The sequence below is a fragment of the Neltuma alba genome, unplaced genomic scaffold (genome assembly GCF_004799145.2).
Source record: "Neltuma alba isolate B1F8T4 unplaced genomic scaffold, ASM479914v2 tig00012880_pilon, whole genome shotgun sequence".
In the NCBI taxonomy this organism is placed as follows: domain Eukaryota; kingdom Viridiplantae; phylum Streptophyta; class Magnoliopsida; order Fabales; family Fabaceae; genus Neltuma; species Neltuma alba.
The window spans coordinates 39,065-45,064 of NW_021637257.1; the positions used below are offsets into that span (position 1 = coordinate 39,065).

The following is a 6,000-nucleotide window of genomic DNA, read 5'->3' on the forward strand; positions in this document are numbered from 1 at the left end:
AATAGATTGAGATTTTATATTTAAGATTAAAATAAAAATTAAACAAAATTTTGTGTCAAGGACCGAAGGTAGTGCTAAACATGAATAGGAGAATTTAAATTTCATAATGTTCTGCTGATCCAAGCCGTTGGCAGTTATATTTACGGGAGAGCCTTCATCGTATGTCTGGAGACAGACCCGCTTGAATCTGAGCTGGATTTCAAAAAAAAAAAAGAAAAGAAAAAAGAGGGTTGTAGTACGTTACGTTGCTATCGCCCTTAAAAAAATGCTAAATTGCTGGTGACGCTTGGGAGTCTGGCCCATGTCATATTTTTTAGAACAATTTTGATATTCGTCAACATATTATATCACTTAATTAATTTGTAGTTATATATTATTTTCGTTGGCAAGAAAAAGTTACATATATTATTTTCAACAAAATAGTTAATAGTCACATTGTTTTGTCAGAGGACAAAAATGTTCTGTGGCCTGTCATCGTCCAACTTTCATTTATGAGGGCGTTGATCAGAAAACTGCAATCAGAAGTTCATAACCGCCACTCCTTTTTTTTTTTTGGGTTAGATTGATAATTCTAAGTGATGGACTCAGAAAAACTAGTTAGCAAGGGCATAATATGAGTAAAAAAATTATTAATATTTTTTAAAAAAATATTAAAAATAATGCATAAGACCTAAAAACTGACTTCAACAAACTTTTATATATCTATTATAATATTTTTATTAAATAAAATCTATATGCCTCTTTTGTGCGGTTGAAAAAAGTGAAAATTAAGGTATCAATAATTTAAAATATTTGTATAGTAAAAACAAAACCAATAATTTATTTATTTTTATAAAATTGATTTATTGAAAGAAATAAACAATGTTGAGAGATTAAAAAAAACGTTGAATGAGCGTGAGAACTAAACAATGTAATTTAACAGAAGAGAGTGAAACGAAAGTCTCTATCCTCCTCCCAATTTTCAACATTATTGAGTGGTAATTAATTTTAATCGTATGGTTATTGGAAAAATCTTCCGCCTCCGAAATTGACGACACGCTCAAGATTCCATAACATGGCTAATATATAAGAATAATAACTTGGTAGAATGATAAATAAAGAATATGAAAATTGCAAAATCTCAAATTCGCTACAACAATTTAACATATTTTGACAACATCTGACTTGTAAATAACAACATATTTTTATGAAAATACTTGATTTGGGATTTTACAGTTATCACGGTCTTTTTTTAATCATTTTCCCTAAGAACTTTTGGCACAACTAATAAATGATATTGGGTAACCGAAAGAGTATAGCCTCGCCTTTTAATCCTGTGAAAGGGCCTGAAGTTTGGACAAGATGATTACACCCATATGCCAAGAGTCCGAAAAAATTAATTTAAGACAGCAAAGCAATCTGAGGCGCAGCCAAGCCAAAGTAAAATTGAACAAATCAACTGTGTAACTTCGGAGGGTGAGGTTTTATAGTTAAATAGTCAATAACTAAATACAACGCTAATTAAAGCTATTTGGATCAGCTTAATTAAAATACGTACTTTTACGTTTTATGAGATAAATTAAAACTCTTTTCACACATTTGTCTCATACGGCACAAAATCACTTCGATCCAAAGCTAATCCAAACAGCTTGAGTTCAAGGATTTATTTAGGGTTGAGCGCCATTCCTCCAGGTTCCATGATTTGCCAGATCAAAGATGTACGAGTGTGCGTGATTGTGTGTGTTAGCATAATATTATACCAACACTTCTAAGTGTTCAGCTAGTTATCAGGCGAAGTTATTAAAACGAACCACAGAAGGAAGAGAAGATATCGATGCGCCCAAAGTTTTCTTCAAGCTATACAGAATGGAAACAGAAGCATCTCAATCAAACTATCATCCACAATATATAGTCAACATTCTGATATTTGCCTGGCTCAACTTGCAACATCTATATAAGCCCTTGAGATGGAAATTAAATACCTAGCTATTAGTTAGCCATAGAAAAGAAAAACCTAGCTGTCAGCATACACATGCAAGCGTGTCCACACAAAACCGCAATTAAACATGGATCCCCGTTAATTTATTAACAGCATTATATTGCAGGTATTTCTTTCAATAAAGCATCATAGAGCTCTAGTTATGCATGGGCCATAAATTAATCACTCACTAGATATCATTGTGTTGTTGGCACAAAATGAGTCATCAGCTTTACGTGTCCCCAAATTATATGTTCTGACATTACAGCAAGCTAAATAATATAAGGCTATGGATCTATCCCCTTGTAAATTTTGGAAATATGTTACCCTAATTAGCCCCCTTCTGATCTGTACCTAATTAGAAGTAAGAAATGACGGCATGTGAGAGACTATACAGCCAAAGGATATGTCTTCTGATCTCCAATAGATTTTGGTGTGATATAATGGTTATGTCTCATATGGCCAAAAAGGCGCAACCGCGGGAGATGTATATCACAGCTGAACAATATGGCAATGTTCTTTGACATGAGCAAACCAAAACTTTGATCTGTTTGAGATTTTTCAGAAGTTTATGATCAACAAGATTGGACAGGGGACATTGCTGATTCCAACTTAATAATATATCAATCAGAGTTCGCCAGTTTAATTCCTTCAAGGCAAATAGCTTCCTAATAGAGATGTAATTTAATTAGCACATACTATTATTAGCAATTTAAGGCATAACAGTTAAAGCGTTTCTGGTGCAGCCCTTAGCTTGTATTGATTAGAGAGAGATCTATTTCCATATTAAACGTCCAATTGTCCAGGTAGGTTTTTCGTTTCGAATTAAAAGTTAATTATAATGTCTTGTTAGAAGAAAATTAAACAGGGAATTGAATCAAGTCAAACTTTCAAAACTGACGATATCCATGTCGCCCTAGGCTAGACTAATTATACATTAGAAGAGGAAGCTGAAGAAGAAGGAAGACGCAGTTGATGTGGTTTTTGCAGGAAATTATAACATCGCGCAACTTTCTCAAGTTCATGAGCTAATGTAATAACTTCTGCTTCGTTTACAAAGTCATCTCATTATAAGATATTTTAACTTAGAAGTCCCACGTATCCGTACCAATTTGGAAGTAATCTTGCAGCTCGGCTGGCTGTAATTCTACGTCACTGGCGGAACCATACACAAACCTTTTCAATCTTTCGGTTACTTTGGTAGCTCCGAATTCATACAGAGATGGCTGAATCTGGTTAACAAAGACAGAACTGAGTTATTAAATTCAAATCTGTATATATTACAAACACGTGAAGGAAGATTAGTACAACACACACACCCACACCTGTGCGTGCACAACGTTTAGCATTGAATCTCCGGCGAGTGAAGAATTGGCACTTACAAAACCTCCACGTTCTCTTCGTGCAGTATGCAAATAATCTCATAGAAAATGAACTGATTATCCAAACCATTAATCAGGACTACTTCCAGCGACGAACCCATTTCGTGAATCTGAATTTGGGGTGAATTTCGGCTTCTCTTTGTCTCAAAGAACTGGAGCTGCAACAAGCATGAGACCTTTTCTTTCCCATTAACTTCTCTTTCTTTCTTCTCCTGAGCCATCTTCACCTTTGCCTCTAAACTCTTTATATAGTTTATGGCCTCGTCTATCTGATCAGGCAGTGGAATCATTTGCTGCACAATCAGACCAAGTTAATACAATTGCAAAAAAAAAAAAACAATAATAATTAAGCTGAGATCTGCTTGAATCCATGAATGAGGAAAATAGAAATCAGAACCTTAGGGTTGAAGTTTGGGAGAAGAGAGTTGAGTTTGGAGTAGAGGATCTTCATCTGGTTTCTCTCGGTTTTTCTCTATGAGCCTTCTTTCGATCTTGGTGTGCGATGGAGCTTGAACTCGTTGCTGATGATCCATGTTCATGCAAAGTTTTGCCCACAATTGCGTGACTTGGAATTCTGGGAAGCGGACGACTTCTGTTTGGTTTTCTGTTCCTGATCTGATTTATATAGACAGGTAGAGAGAGACCTGAGATGGGGACAGTGGGCAGTGGGTCACCATGGGTGTGCTTGAAAGCAAGTAAGAAAAAAAGAGGCCGCGGTGTAAGTGTCACTTTTGACGTCAGCACTGTTCTTGTTCTCGACACTAAACATAGAGCCAGAGGTCAACGTAGTGCTATGTTTGGATGAAATTTGATTTTATATTTGAATTTAGAGTTGATATAAATGAGTGTATATATGAATTGTTTGGATTAACTTTTTGTGAGCGATTGTGGGCTGTCTCGGGTAAATAATGTATAAGAGAAATTTTATTTCATAAAACATAAAGGCATTTTTTAAATGATTTTCTTCTTCTTCTTCTCCTTTTTTATTTTTTGGGTTGAAATTAAACGTCGAAGGAGAGAAAGTTTTGAATCCACACGCATCTTGTAAAGATCGTTCCGCGTAGTTTCTTCTGCGTCCATGTTCATGGTAACTCGGGAACTCTATATTTTCAAAGATTTTGACGTTCTTCTATATCCATCGCCGTCCATAAAGGGAAATTTAATTCAGTTAATTTTGCCAATTCAATGCATTTGGACAATTTTTGTGTTTAATCATATATATGTGGGCTCTGATCTCATGCATCGTCTAGAATTTGAAGAATGAGACAGTATTTGAAATCTATTAAATCTCATGTATGTTAATACTGGAATAGAGTTATGGTTTTTTTGTCAGTTACGATACTAATTTGCAGAGACTAATTTTAGTAATTCACAGGAAAGATCAGATAACGAGTGAGAGGTTTCAAGTTTCATCTTACATATTTTTTAAATGTTGAATTTAAAGTATGTTGTGTGTGTGTGGTGTGTGTTACATTCTGACTCAGATTATATAGTATTTCACTCGTCCGATGTGAAAAATTGGTGGAAATTTTCAATTTTTTTTGGGGTCACTGTTGAAATTTCGAATTTAAATATTTCAAACGATAAACCAATAAGTTTCAAATATATAACTATATTTTCAGTTGGACAGTCTTATATTTTAATATACCAGGCTGGTCTTTAATTTTGCACCTTATAAGACGCCTTCTTCGAAAGGAATTGTGGAAGCAAGGACATGCATGTATTTTGTCTCAAGTTAATTAAAAGCAACGTCTGACCTGCCGCCTGAAGACAACGAATGTTCTTTTAGGGTGGGTTCCAGATGGCCGCGGCTTTAATTCTGCTCTGAACCAACGGCTCGAAACGTGATGCACACGATCCTCATATTTGGAAGCTGTTTGGATTTTTATTTAAATTTAATATGCTCAACGCACATACGGACACAATATACATTTAAGCGTAGCTGATGACAACTAGTGGTTGACAAGTTGTTTGGACGCAATAAGCTTAAAAATTGCTTATATACTCTTCTACTTCTTTAGTCCTATTTACAGGATAGACAGAGAAATTTTTTTTTTGTCTTATTTATAAGTTACTTCATTAAAGTTTTAGTGTGAATGTATTATTTTACCCTTTATTTATTATAATATAGTTGGTTTTTTTTTAAAAGTGTATATATTAAATAAGGGTAAAGTTGGAAAGTTATTATATTTTAAGGAAGAGTCAATACAGTTTAAAGTTTTTATTGGTCCATGTGAAATATGTTGGAAGTACTTTATAAATAAGACCAGAGGAGTAGTTCTTAATATATGAGTTAATTAAAGAGTTGATAATGGTCCTATATGTAAAACATATTTCACATGTTTATTTTTTTTTCCCCAGTTAACTATACTAATATTCTCTCAACATTAATTAAGTAAAGGAACCTGTTTTAGTGTTTATCTCAGTGATGAGCACTATGATGCTTATCAAATCTCGAGTATTCAAATTTAGTATGAACAGCTGATATTTAATATTTAATATTTTTATTTTGTAAAAAAAAATTTTAATAGGTACATATTCAAAATAAATGTAATCTTCTCACTTAAGTTTTTTAAAAATTATACTAGTTAAAAATTTTAAATCTATATCATTAAAACTAATTTTAAACGGTTTATTTTCATCGCAGTGATGAGCTTCATC

General features: G+C 33.6%; 1 pseudogene; it reads right to left on the reverse strand.

Annotated features, from left to right (window-relative positions):
• Nucleotides 1-2,346: 2,346 nt before the first annotated feature.
• LOC114732159 (transcription factor bHLH162-like) lies at nucleotides 2,347-3,872 on the reverse strand (annotated as a pseudogene).
• Between the last annotated feature and the right edge of the window lie 2,128 nt (nucleotides 3,873-6,000).